General features: G+C 41.7%; 1 pseudogene; it reads left to right on the top strand.

The window, feature by feature from the left end:
* Positions 1 to 7136: 7136 nt before the first annotated feature.
* Positions 7137 to 8382, top strand: LOC113888635 (annotated as a pseudogene).
* The last annotated feature ends 5019 nt before the right edge of the window (positions 8383 to 13401 follow it).

Raw genomic sequence — 13401 nt, 5'->3', positions numbered from 1 at the left:
GAGGAAGTACATAACCATCCCCTCTTCCCCAAGGCCTGTTATATATGATGTTGAGTGAATATTTTCCAAATGAGTAGATTATTATCAAGAAGCAACCATAGTAACAACTGCAGTTGTCATTGGTAAGTAGTCACTACTTAGTCATTTCCATCACAGTACCTTTGAAAGGATACACTGATCATAATCTGTCTCAAAGCAGAGGAATTCTTTTAAGCCAGGATGTCCTGTGTTCTGACTGCAGTGTTGGTTTCTAAGCATGTTCTGAAGTTGAAAGGGAACCTGTGTATCATTTAGCCAATCTCCTTTTGTTACAAATGAGAAAACTGAGGTCAGGACTGCAGATACAGCTAGATGTCATATTGATTCCTGGTCCCCTGGCTCTAAATGCAACAGTCCATGATATCCGTTTGACTCTAAAATACTCCAAATCTGCTGTGTAAGCAGATGCCCTCTCTGCCTCTCATCCTGCTCCTGAACGGCTGCCTAATCCTGCTTTTCCAGATCTTTCCTGTGGAGTCTACATCCACTCTCAACTTGTATGTTTGAAATCTGTTCTGAAAATTGAAACTCACTCTCCTAAATCTCTTTAGCATTTACTTTCCTTTTGAATCTTAACTGATAATTACATTATTTTTATAATGTGTTTCTTTTTTTTTTTTAAGTTTTCCCAATGATAATAGTAACTCCTTGGGTAACATGTTGAAGATACTTAATAAGTAATTATTATAAAAGTAATGAACAAAATTCCTAACACATTTACAGAATAGAAGGGAAAGTGTGCAGAACTGCCAACAATTACTAGCTATGTGATGCTGGGCTAATAGTTTAAACATCTCTGCACTCAAGACATTTAAAATGAAAAATTACATAAGAATAGTACCCATTTTAGTGAACTATAGTAAGGATTAAGTGAAATGAAATGCTGAGTGTCAGGCCTGACCTTTTTGAGTAGAGTGAGTTAGGTTGGTTGAAAGGGCCTTGCTTACCCCATACATCACAAGGGAAAAGTCTCCATATTTGGGCTTCTTTCACAATTTCTAGGTACAGTCGGATACAATAAAAATAGCCTCCATAGGGTCCCGGTGCTGAACTAGGTTAGTGCTGAACTTAGCAGCCTACCAAAACAAACTTGGGTTAGCCAGGAAGAATCTTAATGCTGCAATTATAGTCACTTACTTTTACATTTTATGCTCCTTTAGGGTTTGCAAGCTCCCCAGAGTAAAGTTTACATTTTGCTCAGATTCTTAGTCTCCTAAGGTCCTAAAAAGAGTTGTGGAAATGGGTTTAATCCTGGGCATTGTTTCCTTGGTGTGATAGCTGCATAATTAAAAACAGATTTGGAAGAACAATAGCATTCTTAAGTTTAACCTCTGATTGGAATACAAATAGTTTTAAAATGTTTAAAAAATAAAGTCGCAGTTTCAAAGGGTCCAGCTCTTTCCCACTTTCCTCATTTTCTACTGTTGTTATCTTCTCTTAACTCCTTGGTCCTCTGCTAACCGCTTTCCACCATATTTCCATACTCTACTAAGACTATTGTTTTAGAAAGTCACAATTTTCTCTTATGTTGTTTTTCAGTTGCTCAGTCATGTCTGACTCTTTGCAACCCCAGGGATTGCAGCACGCCACACTTCCCTGTCCATCACTATCTCCTGGAGCTTGCTCAAACTTGTGTCCATCGAGTCAGTGAGGCCATCCAACCATCTTGTCTTTTGTCATCCCCTTCTCCTCCTGCCTTCAATTTTCCCAGCATCAGGGTCTTTTCCAATGAGTCAGCTCTTCACATCAGGAGGCCAAAATATTGGCGCTTCAGCTTCAGTCCTTCTGGTGAATATTCAGGATTGATTTCCTTTAAGATTGACTGGTATGATCTCCTTGCAGTCCAAGGGACTCCTTGCAAATTTCTCTTAGTAGGGTGCCTATACATCCCCATTTACATCTGTTTTCTTGACATAATTATTAACAGCATTGCTTTTGATCTCCAGATTATCCTGGAATGGATAATAATTTGTGCTGCTGCTGCTGCTAAGTCGCTTCAGTCGTGTCCAACTCTGTGCAACCCCATAGACGGCAGCCCATCAGGCTCCCCCGTCCCTGGGATTCTCCAGGCAAGAACACTGGAGTGGGTTGCCATTTCCTTCTCCAATGCATGAAAGGGAAAAGTGAAAGTGAAGTTGCTCAGTCATGTCCGACTCTTCGCGACCCCATGGACTGCAGCCCACCAGGCTCCTCCATCCATGGGATTTTCCAGGCTAGAGTGCTGGAGTGGGGTGCCATTGCCTTCTCCGATAATTTGTAGGCTTGCCTATATCTTTGTTACCAAAAACAGAGGCCCTTAGGATTCAATCTCACTGATCCTTTGGTTGTATGTGCCACAGTGGGGACTATTGTGTAAGACATTATTTCTTTTTACATTTTTAGAACATATTTTTGACAGCAGAGCCATAAAGATATAAATCTTAATGGCTAATAGGCTCATTCACCTATTACCTGTGTGACCCTGGAAAATTTCTGTAACACCTGTATGTGTGTATTTTCTGTAAAGTAAGGAACAATAATACCTCCCATACAGAATCGATATAAATAGGTTCAAAAGTAAAGCTTCTAATGTAATTGGCATGGCGCCTAACACAGTAAGAGGAAATCATTCCTCTTTGTCTCTTGCTTCGGGAAATCTCTTGGCTCTGATGACTTCCCACAGTCTCCTCTTATCTCTGTGACATGTCCTTTTCTCCCTTTCTGTCACCTGCCACTTTCTCTCTGTTTATCTCTCTGTCCTCTTTGTCCTTTGCTGTGGCAGTTATTTTTTTGGGGGGGGGGGGGAAGGAGGGTTGATGTGTGTGTATGTGTGTGTACACGTGCACACACACAGGGCTGTGGTTAAAGAACATGGCCAGAGCAGTCTATATTGGTACAAATGAACAGCAGTACCCCAGCAGTTGATGAGAGCTGAGGAGATGCAGAGTAGTGAGTATCCAGCCATGTGCTGAAAAGGAAGGAGGCTGCACTGCAGAGGAGAGAGGGCTCCGAGGCAAAGGGATGCAAAGGCTGGCAGAAGGAGGGGGAAGATCTGTACTTCAGGTGAGACACCTGAGGCAAGTGGAAGCCATGCTATTGTTTTATTTTTTAATCTGCTTGAGAGATGAGGCCCCGTATTAGAGATATTCAGGGTATGAATGAATCAAAATATGAATATCTTTTATGTGTACCTTTAGAATCGGGAAGAAAATAATCTTTCCTGGGTAAGAGTAGGAACAGGCACTTTGGAATCAGATGATTTTCTGGGCTCAGATTTTCCTCTGTTTGGGATTATAGGACAAGATCTGGACTTTCTAGGCCTCAGGCTTTCATCTGTGCTTGAAAATAGAGACTTAGAATAGTTTGACTTGAGTTTGTATTCTGGCTTTCCTAATTGACAGTGTTATGGCCTGTTAAATGGGATAATAATAGTGCCTCCCAACAAGATGATTGTGAGATTGAATGAGATGGTGTGAGTAAATGCTTGGAGTATCTTACAGAGTTGGCAGATCTTAGATTCTATAAACATCTTTGTTACTGATGTTATTATTCCACAGTATTCTGAAACTTAGTTTTCTTTTCTATAAAATTGGGATGAGAATCACTTTTTAGAGATGTTGGGTGGATTTATTGAACAATTATTTGTAAATGCCAGGTACATTAAGAGTCAGTAAATAAATCACAAATGTAAAGAAACCTAAAGCAATGTACGGAGAGATGCCAATGTATGGGCATGGTGGAGAGATCTGACAGAATGTGGTCCACTGGAGAAGGGAATGGCAAACCAATTCAGTATTCTTGCCTTGAGAACGCCATGAACAATATGAAAAGGCAAAATGATAGGATACTGAAAGAGGAACTCCCCAGGTCAGTAGGAGCCCAATATGCTACTGGAGATCAGTGGAGAAATAACTCCAGAAAGAATGAAGGGATGGAGCCAAAGCAAAAACAATACCCATCTGTGGATGTGACTGGTGATAGAAGCAAGGTCCAATGCTGTAAAGAGCAATATTGCATATGAACTTGGAATGTCAGGTCCATGAATCAAGGCAAATTGGAAGCGATCAAACAAGAGATGGCAAGAGTGAAGGTCGACATTCTAGGAATCAGTGAACTGAAATGGACTGGAATGGGTGAATGTAACTCAGATGACCATTATATCTACTACTGTGAGCAGGAATCACTCAGAAGAAATGGAGTAGCCATCATGGTCAACAAAAGAGTCTGAAATGCAGTACTTGGATGCAATCTCAAAAACAACAGAAAGATCTCTGTTCGTTTCCAAGGCAAACCATTCAATATCACAGTAATCCAAGTCTATGCCCCAACCAGTAACACTAAAGAAGCTGAAGTTGAATGGTTCTATGAAGACCTACAAGACCTTTTAGAACTAACACACAAACAAGATGTCCTTCTCATTATAGGGGACTGGAATGCAAAAGTAGGAAGTCAAGAAACACCTGGAGTAACAGGCAAATTTGGCCTTGGAATATGGAATGAAGCAGGGCAAAGACTAATAGAGTTTTGCCAAGAAAATGCACTAGTCATAGCAAACACCCTCTTCCAACAACACAAGAGAAGACTCTACACATGGACATCACCAGATGGTCAACACCGAAATCAGGTTGATTATATTCTTTGCAGCCAAAGATGGAGAAGCTCTACACAGTCAACAGAAACAAGACTGGGAGCTGACTGTGGCTCAGATCATGAACTCCTTATTATGAAATTCAGATTTAAATTGAAGAAAGTAGGGAAAACCACTAGACCATTCAGGTATGACCTAAATCAAATCCCTTATGATTATACAGTGGAAGTGAGATATAGATTTAAGGGCCTAGATCTGATAGATAGATGAACTATGGAATGAGGTTCGTGACACTGTATAGGAGACAGGGATCAAGACCATCCCCATGGAAAAGAAATGCAAAAGAGCAAAATGACTGTCTGGGGAGGCCTTACAAACAGCTGTGAAAAGAAGAGAAGCGAAAAGCAAAGGAGAAAAGGAAAGATATAATCATCTGAATGCAGAGATCCAAAGAACAGCAAGAAGAGATAAGAAAACCTAAAATAGAGGAAAACAACAGAATGGGAAAGACTAGAGATCTCTTCAAGAAAATTAGAGATACCAAGGAAACATTTCATACAAGATGGGCTCAATAAAGGACAGAAATGGTGTAGACCTAACAGAAGCAGAAGATATTAAGAAGAGGTGGCAAGAATACACAGAACTGTACAAAAAGATCTTCACGACCCAGATAATCACGATGGTGTGATCACTCACCTAGAGCCAGACATCCTGGAATGTGAAGTCAGGTGTGGGCCTTAGAAAACATCACTACAAACAAAGCTAGTGGAGGTGATGGCATTCCAGTTGAGCTATTTCAAATCCTGAAAGATGATGCTGTGAACGTGCTGCACTCAATATGCCAGCAAATTTTGAAAACTCAGCAGTGGCCACAGGACTGGAAAAGGTCAGTTTTCATTCCAATCTCAAAGAAAGGCAATGCCAAAGAATGCTCAAACTACCACACAACTGCACTCATCTCACATGCTAGTAAAGTAATGCTCAAAATTCTCCAAGCCAGGCTTCAGCAATATGTGAACTGTGAACTTCCTGATGTTCAAGCTGGTTTTAGAAAAGGCAGAGGAACCAGAGATCAAATTGCCAACATCTGCTGGATCATGGAAAAAGCAAGAGAGTTCCAGAAAAACATCTATTTCTGCTTTATTGACTATGCCAAAGCCTTTGACTGTGTGGATCACAATAAACTGTGGACAATTCTGAAAGAGATGGGAATACCAGACCACCTGACCTGCCTCTTGAAAAATCTGTATGCAGGTCAGGAAGCAATAGTTAGAATTGGACATGGAACAACAGACTGGTTCCAAATAGGAAAAGGAGTTCATCAAGGCTGTATATTGTCACCCTGCATATTTAACTTATATGCAGAGTACATCATGAGAAACGCTGGACTGGAAGAAACACAAGCTGGAATCAAGATTGCTGGAAGAAATATCAATTACCTCAGATATGCAGATGACACCACCCTTATGGCAGAAAGTGAAGAGGAACTAAAAAGCCTCTTGATGAAAGTGAGAGAGGAGAGTGAAAAAGTTGACTTAAAGCTCAACATTCAGAAAACGAAGATCATGGCATCTGGTCCCATCACTTCATGGGAAATAGATGGGGAAACAACGGAAACAGTGTCAGACTTCATCTTTTTGGGCTCCAAAATCACTGCAGAAGGTGACTGCAGCCATGAAATTAAAAAAAACGCTTACTCCTGGAAGGAAAGTTATGACCAACCTAGATAGCATATTCAAAAGCAGAGACATTACTTTGCCAACAAAGGTCGATCTAGTCAAGGCTATGGTTTTTCCTGTGGTCATGTATGGATGTGAGAGTTGGACTCTGAAGAAAGCTGAGTGCTGAAGAATTGATGCTTTTGAACTGTGGTGTTGGAGAAGACTCTTGAGAGTCCCTTGGACTGCAAGGAGATCCAACCAGTCTTTTCTGAAGGAGATCAACCCTGGGATTTCTTTGGAAGGGATGATGCTAAAGCTGAAACTCCAGTACTTTGGCCACCTCATGTGAAGAGTTGACTCATTGGAATAGACTCTGATGCTGGGAGGGATTGGGGGCAGGAGGAGAAGGGGATGACAGAGGATGAGATGGCTGGTTGGCATCATTGACTCATGGACGTGTGTCTGAGTGAACTCCAGGAATTGGTGATGGACAGGGAGGCCTGCCGTGCTGGCATTCATGGGGTCACAAAGAGTCAGACACAACTGAGCGACTGAACTGAACTGAGAGCAATGTATAATGGGGTTGATTAAAAGTTATTTTCACTAATTATATTATTTGTATACTTGTCCTTCTCATTTTCCTCCATTCCTTTCTATTTCAGGGTTTGTCTCTCCTCTATCCTCCTAAAATACAGACTCCAAAAGCTAAGGACTGTGGGTGTCTTCCCTGCCCTGCACTTTGCACAGTTCCTGTATATGATAGATGCCCAACACATGTGAATTGAATTAGCATAATAAAGCGAGAGAGAAAGCTCAATGGAAATTGTGGAATCAAAAATGCAGATTTAGTGGCTGATTGAAAAAAAAATTGTCGCACGCTGTCAACAATCGAGTTCCAGCGAGAGGCCCTGGAGAATGCCAACACCAACACCGAGGTGCTCAAGAACATGGGCTATGCCGCCAAGGCCATGAAGGCTGCCCACGACAACATGGACATCGACAAAGTTGATGAGTTAATGCAGGACATTGCTGACCAGCAGGAACTTGCAGAAGAGATTTCAACAGCTATTTCAAAACCCGTAGGGTTTGGAGAAGAGTTTGATGAGGATGAGCTCATGGCAGAATTAGAAGAACTAGAACAGGAGGAACTAGATAAGAATTTGCTGGAAATCAGTGGACCGGAAACAGTCCCTCTACCGAGTGTTCCCTCTATATCCCTACCATCAAAACCCGCCAAGAAGAAGGAAGAAGAAGACGACGACATGAAGGAATTAGAGACCTGGGCTGGAACCATTTAACCGGTCCAGTGCGGGCTGAGCCCAGACAGACTCTGGTGGCCTGCGCAGCGGGCAGGCGCGTGCGTGTGCGGGGCAGGCCGGAGGTGGTGCAGGCAGGTTCCATCGCTCTCAAATCTCCCTCCAAAGCAGTAGGGCCGCATCACTGCTCACTCCGCATAGCATGGTCTGCACCCAGCGGGACAGGTGGGCGGGAGGGGGTGGGGTGGGGTGGGGGGGAGGTGCCTGCTGTTTATAATGTTGAATTTCTGTAAAATAAACTGTATTTGCAAATCCAACATTGAGCTTCTGGACTACGCTAACTCCACTGCTGAACCTCAATGGCAAGGGTCGACCGTTTGCAGTCAGAATGACCTGAAAATGTAGCCTCTGTCCTTCTAAGTCAGCTGACTTGTCGCACATCTCTTTGTAGGACGTGTATGGTACTGGCAGAAGAGTCGTTTTTTAAAAGCCATAGGCTTTTCCTTGTCCTTAGCTGTAATAATGCATCTATTTTGGTTTCCTCGAGAGCTGTATTTCTGTCCATCACCTGTGTACTGGCCCCTGTGTTCCCCACCCTGGCCCACTCCTCACTCCCACCCCCCTGGTCTTTCTGGAGTTTGTGACACTGATTTGAAATGGATGGTGTTCTCTTGAGAGTGTGTGAGATTGTTTGAGTTAAATTCCAGCTATACATTTTTCTAACATAGCTCTAAGGTCCTTGTTGCTGTTTGTGATAACTGATAGATAACCCATTGGAAACATGTGCATACATTTATATTCAGATGAAATTATGGTTTGCACTGTCTATTAAATATCTTGATTAATTTTCAAAAAAAAATTGTCATTGAATGAATGTTCTGAATTATTTGAAGAGTCATTAACATGACGACTAGTCTGTGCACTTTTCCTGGGTCATAATTCACCTACCTGATACCAAGTCACTGGTTGATACAGAGATGCCACCTATCATTGAGGTCCAGGGTTGTTGAACTAATTTGTCCTGGTTGGAAGGTGACTATGGTAATTGAGTCATGGTAAAGGATGTGAGGTTACATCTGGCTCTGGAAAAGCCAATGGAAAGGTTTAATGCAGGGTTAATTTGTCAGTTAATGTCATGGATGCTGGGTTTATCTAGTGTTGTATAATTATTTTGCACAATATCCTAGCACATGCTGCTGAAGTCTGTCTAGGAACTGATTGGCTATTTGATGTTAATGATGGCAAAGTCAGGGTTCCCTGTTTGGTAGATAGTATGTTTGGTCTCCTGCTTTCATCCTGAAGTATCTCACAAAAAGACATCTATTTGTGTCTCTGTGCAAAGAAAAGCATGAAGTAATTACTGAAATAAGACCCTTATTTGGGCTAGAGGATACAACTTAGTTGCATAAGCTGAGTTAACCATTCATTCATTTTGATGCATATATGCTTCAGAAGACATCTTTGCATTCAGTTGTGCCCTGTTTCCCTCATCCTCTGCCCTTCAGAATCTCTGCCTGTGCTTTAAAAACAAACAATAAATAATAAAATACTAGTCAGAGAAAAAATTACACTTATTTTGGTAGGAGAGGCATAAAAGTCTGATTTTGTTCAAATTTTTGGTGCCTAAGAGACAATTGTCCCTGGAAATTAGGATTTACTGGAAAAGTTATGTCCACTGAGCAAAAATATAACTGATTGTTACATTCCCATTTTCTTTGTCCCCTACCATGTACAGTGCAAGCATCCGATAGCCAAGATACCACATCTCTTATCCCTGTCTTCAAGTCTGACTGTTTTCAAGAAAAAAGGAATAATTACAAACAGAATGCTTATAAATGCTGAAAAATGAGTTTGTTGGCTAAACTTGCTTTTAACAATCTCTGACATGGCTTATTCTTTTCAACTTTATTGTTGATACGATAGACATCTGTCAGATCATATTCTAGGAACTAAGGGGATGAAATTAATAAAACAGGTGTGGTTCCTGCCCTTATGGAACTGACTGAGGGTAGTGATTCTGGGCACTTCTGTCCCCCATCATTTATTCCCTGTTTTATTCTCCTTTCTTTCTATCTTGTCCTCTGGCTTCTCTGGATTTTCACTTCTTCTTTATAGCGTCTGAACTAGGAGTCAATGTTGTTGTTCAGTCGCTCAGTCATGACTGACTCTTTGAGACTCCATGGGCTGCAGCACACCAGGCTTCCCTGTCCTTTACCAACTCCTGGAACTTGCTTGAACTCAGCCCATTGAGTGGGTGATGCCATCTAACCATCTGGTCCCCTGTCATCTTGTTCTCCTCCTGTCTTCAATCTTTCCCAGCATCAGGAACTTTTCCAATGAGTAGGCTCTTTGCCTCAGGTGGCCAAAGTATTGGAGCTTCAGTTTCATCATCAGTCCTTCCAATGAACATTCAGGATTGATCTCCTTTAGGATTGACTGGTTTGATTTCCTTGTAGTCCAAGGGTCTCTCGAGAGTCTTCTCCAACACCACAGTTCAAAAGCATCAATTCTTTGGCACTCAGCTTTCTTTATGGTCCAACTCTCACATCCATACATGACTACTGGAAAAACCATAGCTTTGACTATACGGACCTTTGTTAGCGAAGTAATATCTCTGCTTCTCAATATGCTATATAGGTTTGCCAAAACTTATCTTCCAAGGAGCAAGCATCTTTTAATTTCATGGCTGCTGTCACCATCTGCAGTGATTTTGGAGCCCAAGAAAATAAAGTCTGTCATTGTTTCCATTGTTTCCTCATCTATTTGCCATGAAGAGATGGGCCTGGATGCCATAATCTTTGTTTTCTGAATGTTGAGTTTTAAGCCAGCTTTTTCACTCTTTCACCTTCATCAAGGGGCTCTTTAGCTCCTCTTCACATTCTGCCCTAAGGTTGGTGTCATCTGCATATCTGAAGTTATTGAAATCTCTCCCAGCAATCTTGATTCCAATTTGTGCTTCATTTAGCCCAGCATTTCACATGATGCACTCTGTATATAAGTTAAATAAGCAGGGTGAAAATACAGCCTTGATGTACTCCTTTCCGAATTTGGAACCAGTCCGTTGTTCCATGTCCAGTTCTAACTGTTGCTTCTTGACCTGAATACATGCTTCTTAAGAGGCAGGTAAGGTGGTTTGGTATTGCCATCTCTTTAAGAGTTTTCCACAGTTTATTGTGGTCCTCACTAAGGCTTTAGCACAGTCAATGAAGCAGATGTTTTTCTGGAATTCTCTTGTTATTTCTATGAATTCACTTGCTTTTTCTAGAATTCCCTTGCTTTTTCTAGGAGTGTATGGGGTTCTAGACCAGTCCGTTCTAAAGGAGATCAGTCCTGGGTGTTCTTTGGAAGGAATGATGCTAAAGCTGAAACTCCAGTACTTTGGCCATGTCATGCAAAGAGTTGACTCATTGGAAAAGACTCTGATGTTGGGAGGGATTGAGGGCAGGAGGAGAAGGGGACGACAGAGGATGAGATGGCTGGATGGCATCACTGACTCGATGGACGTGAGTCTGAGTGAACTTCGGGAGTTGGTGATGGACAGGGAGGCCTGGTGTGCTGCGATTCATGGGGTCACAAAGAGTCGGACACAACTGAGTGATTGAACTGAACTGAACTGACTGATGAGGTTCTAGAAATAAAACCTCCGAGTCCATGAAAGGATAATATGTTGTATCTACTTGTACAAATGTGTTAAAAGTTCTAATCTCTGAAAAGGAGGCAAATTGAATTCCTCCAGGAAGACCAGATGTGGTCATAGTGACCAATGAAAGGAAGGCTTGAAGAAGAGAAGTTTAAGCGATACAAACCATCACCTGCATCTAGTGGCTTTTCAGTACATGTGTGCTGAAATGAGGGGCTTCCCAAGTGCCACTGGTGGTGAAGAATCTTCCTGCCAGTGCAGGAGCCATAAGAGATGCAGGTTCGATCCCTGGGTTGGGAAGATCCTTGGAGTAGGGCATGGCAAACCACTCCAGTATTCTTGCCTGGAGAATCCCATGGAAAGAGGAGCCTGGTGGGCTACAGCCCATAGGTTCTCAGAGAGTGGAACATGACTAAAGTGACTTAGCATGAGTGCATGGTGAAATGAAGCTGGTTCAGAAAGCAAGAGAGAGTTCTTGTATCAGGACCTGCAACCTAGTACTTTGCCATAGTTTTTCTCTTTTGAAACATAATCCAGCCTTTGTTCACACTTATAGGAGCTTGTCTCTTCATTGGTATTGTCTAGTCTCTAAGTCCTGCCTGACTATTGAGACCCCATGAACTGCAGCATGCTAGGCTTCCCTGTCTTCCAGAGTTTGCTCAAACATATGTCCATTGAGTTGGTAATGGCATCCAAACATCTCATCCTCTGTCACCCTCTTCTGTCCCTGCCTTCAGTCTTTCCCAGCATCAGGGTCTTTTCCAATGAGTCAGTTCTTCACATCAAATGGCCAAAGTATTGGAGCTTCAGCATCATTCCTTCCAGTGAATATTCAGAGTCGGTTTCCATTAGAATTGACTGGTTTGATCTCCTTGCAGTCCAAGGGATTCTCAAGAATCAACTCCACATCCAGCAATCCCACTGCTGGGCATACACACTGAGGAAACCAGAAGGGAAAGAGACACGTGTACCCCAATGTTCATCGCAGCACTGTTTATAATAGCCAAGACATGGAAGCAACCTAGATGTCCATCAGCAGATGAATGGATAAGAAAGCAGTGGTACATATACACAATGGAGTATTACTCAACCATTAAAAAGAATACATTTGAATCAGTTCTAATGAGGTGGATGAAACTGGAGCCTATTATACAGAGTGAAGTAAGCCAGAAGGAAAAACATAAATACAGTATACTAATGCATATATATGGAATTTAGAAAGATGGTAACAATAACTCTGTATACGAGACAGCAAAAGAGACACTGACGTATAGAACAGTCTTATGGACTCTGTGGGAGAGGGAGAGGGTGGGAAGATTTGGGAGAATGGCAATGAAACATGTAAAATATCATGTAGGAAACGAGTTGCCGGTCCAGGTTCGATGCACGATGCTGGATGCTTGGGGCTGGTGCACTGGGACGGCCCAGAGGGATGGTATGGGGAGGGAGGAGGGAGGAGGGTTCGGGATGGGGAACACATGTATACCTGTGGCGGATTCATTTTGATATTTGGCAAAACTAATACAATTATGTAAAGTTTAAAAATAAAATAAAATTAGAAAAAAAAAAAAAAAAAGAATCAACTCCACAGTTTGAAAGCATCAATTGTTCAGCACTCAGCCTTCTTTATGGTTCATCTTTCACATTTGTACATGACTACTGGTAAAAACATAGCTTTGAGTATATGGATCTTTGTTGGGAAGATGATATCTCTTCTTCTTAATATGCTATCTAGGTTTGTCATAGCTTTCCTTCCAAAGAGCAAGTATCTCTTAATTTCATGGCTGAAGTCACTGTTCACAGTGATTTTGGAGCCCAAGAAAATAAAATCTGCCACTGTTTCTACTTTTTCCCCCATTTATTCACCATAAAGTATGGGACCGGATGCCATAATCTTAGTTTTTTGAATGCTGAGTTTTAAGCCAGCTCTTTCATTCTTTTCTTTAACCCTCATCAAGAGTCTTTTTTAGTTCCTCTTCAATTTCTGCCATCAGAGTGGTATTATCTCTTCATTAGGAGTCTAGATGCTCATCCAGTCTAAGGAAAGCATTTGTTAGGGATCACTCATTACCAGCTTATATGCCATATATTCTTTGTTGCCATGCATTCTTTTAGTTAAGTCCTCATGGCAACACCAGGAGGTTAAGTATTTTTTTGTCCTTATTTTAATAGATGGTAAATTAGAATCAGAGAGAAAGTTACTTCCAAGATTTCACGGATAGTGTATGAAAGAACTGC

Source organism: Bos indicus x Bos taurus, unplaced genomic scaffold, assembly GCF_003369695.1.
Source record: "Bos indicus x Bos taurus breed Angus x Brahman F1 hybrid unplaced genomic scaffold, Bos_hybrid_MaternalHap_v2.0 tig00000333_arrow_arrow_obj, whole genome shotgun sequence".
Taxonomy (NCBI): domain Eukaryota; kingdom Metazoa; phylum Chordata; class Mammalia; order Artiodactyla; family Bovidae; genus Bos; species Bos indicus x Bos taurus.
Note: the sequence above shows the minus strand (reverse complement) of the source record. Positions and strands in the feature narration are given on the sequence as shown.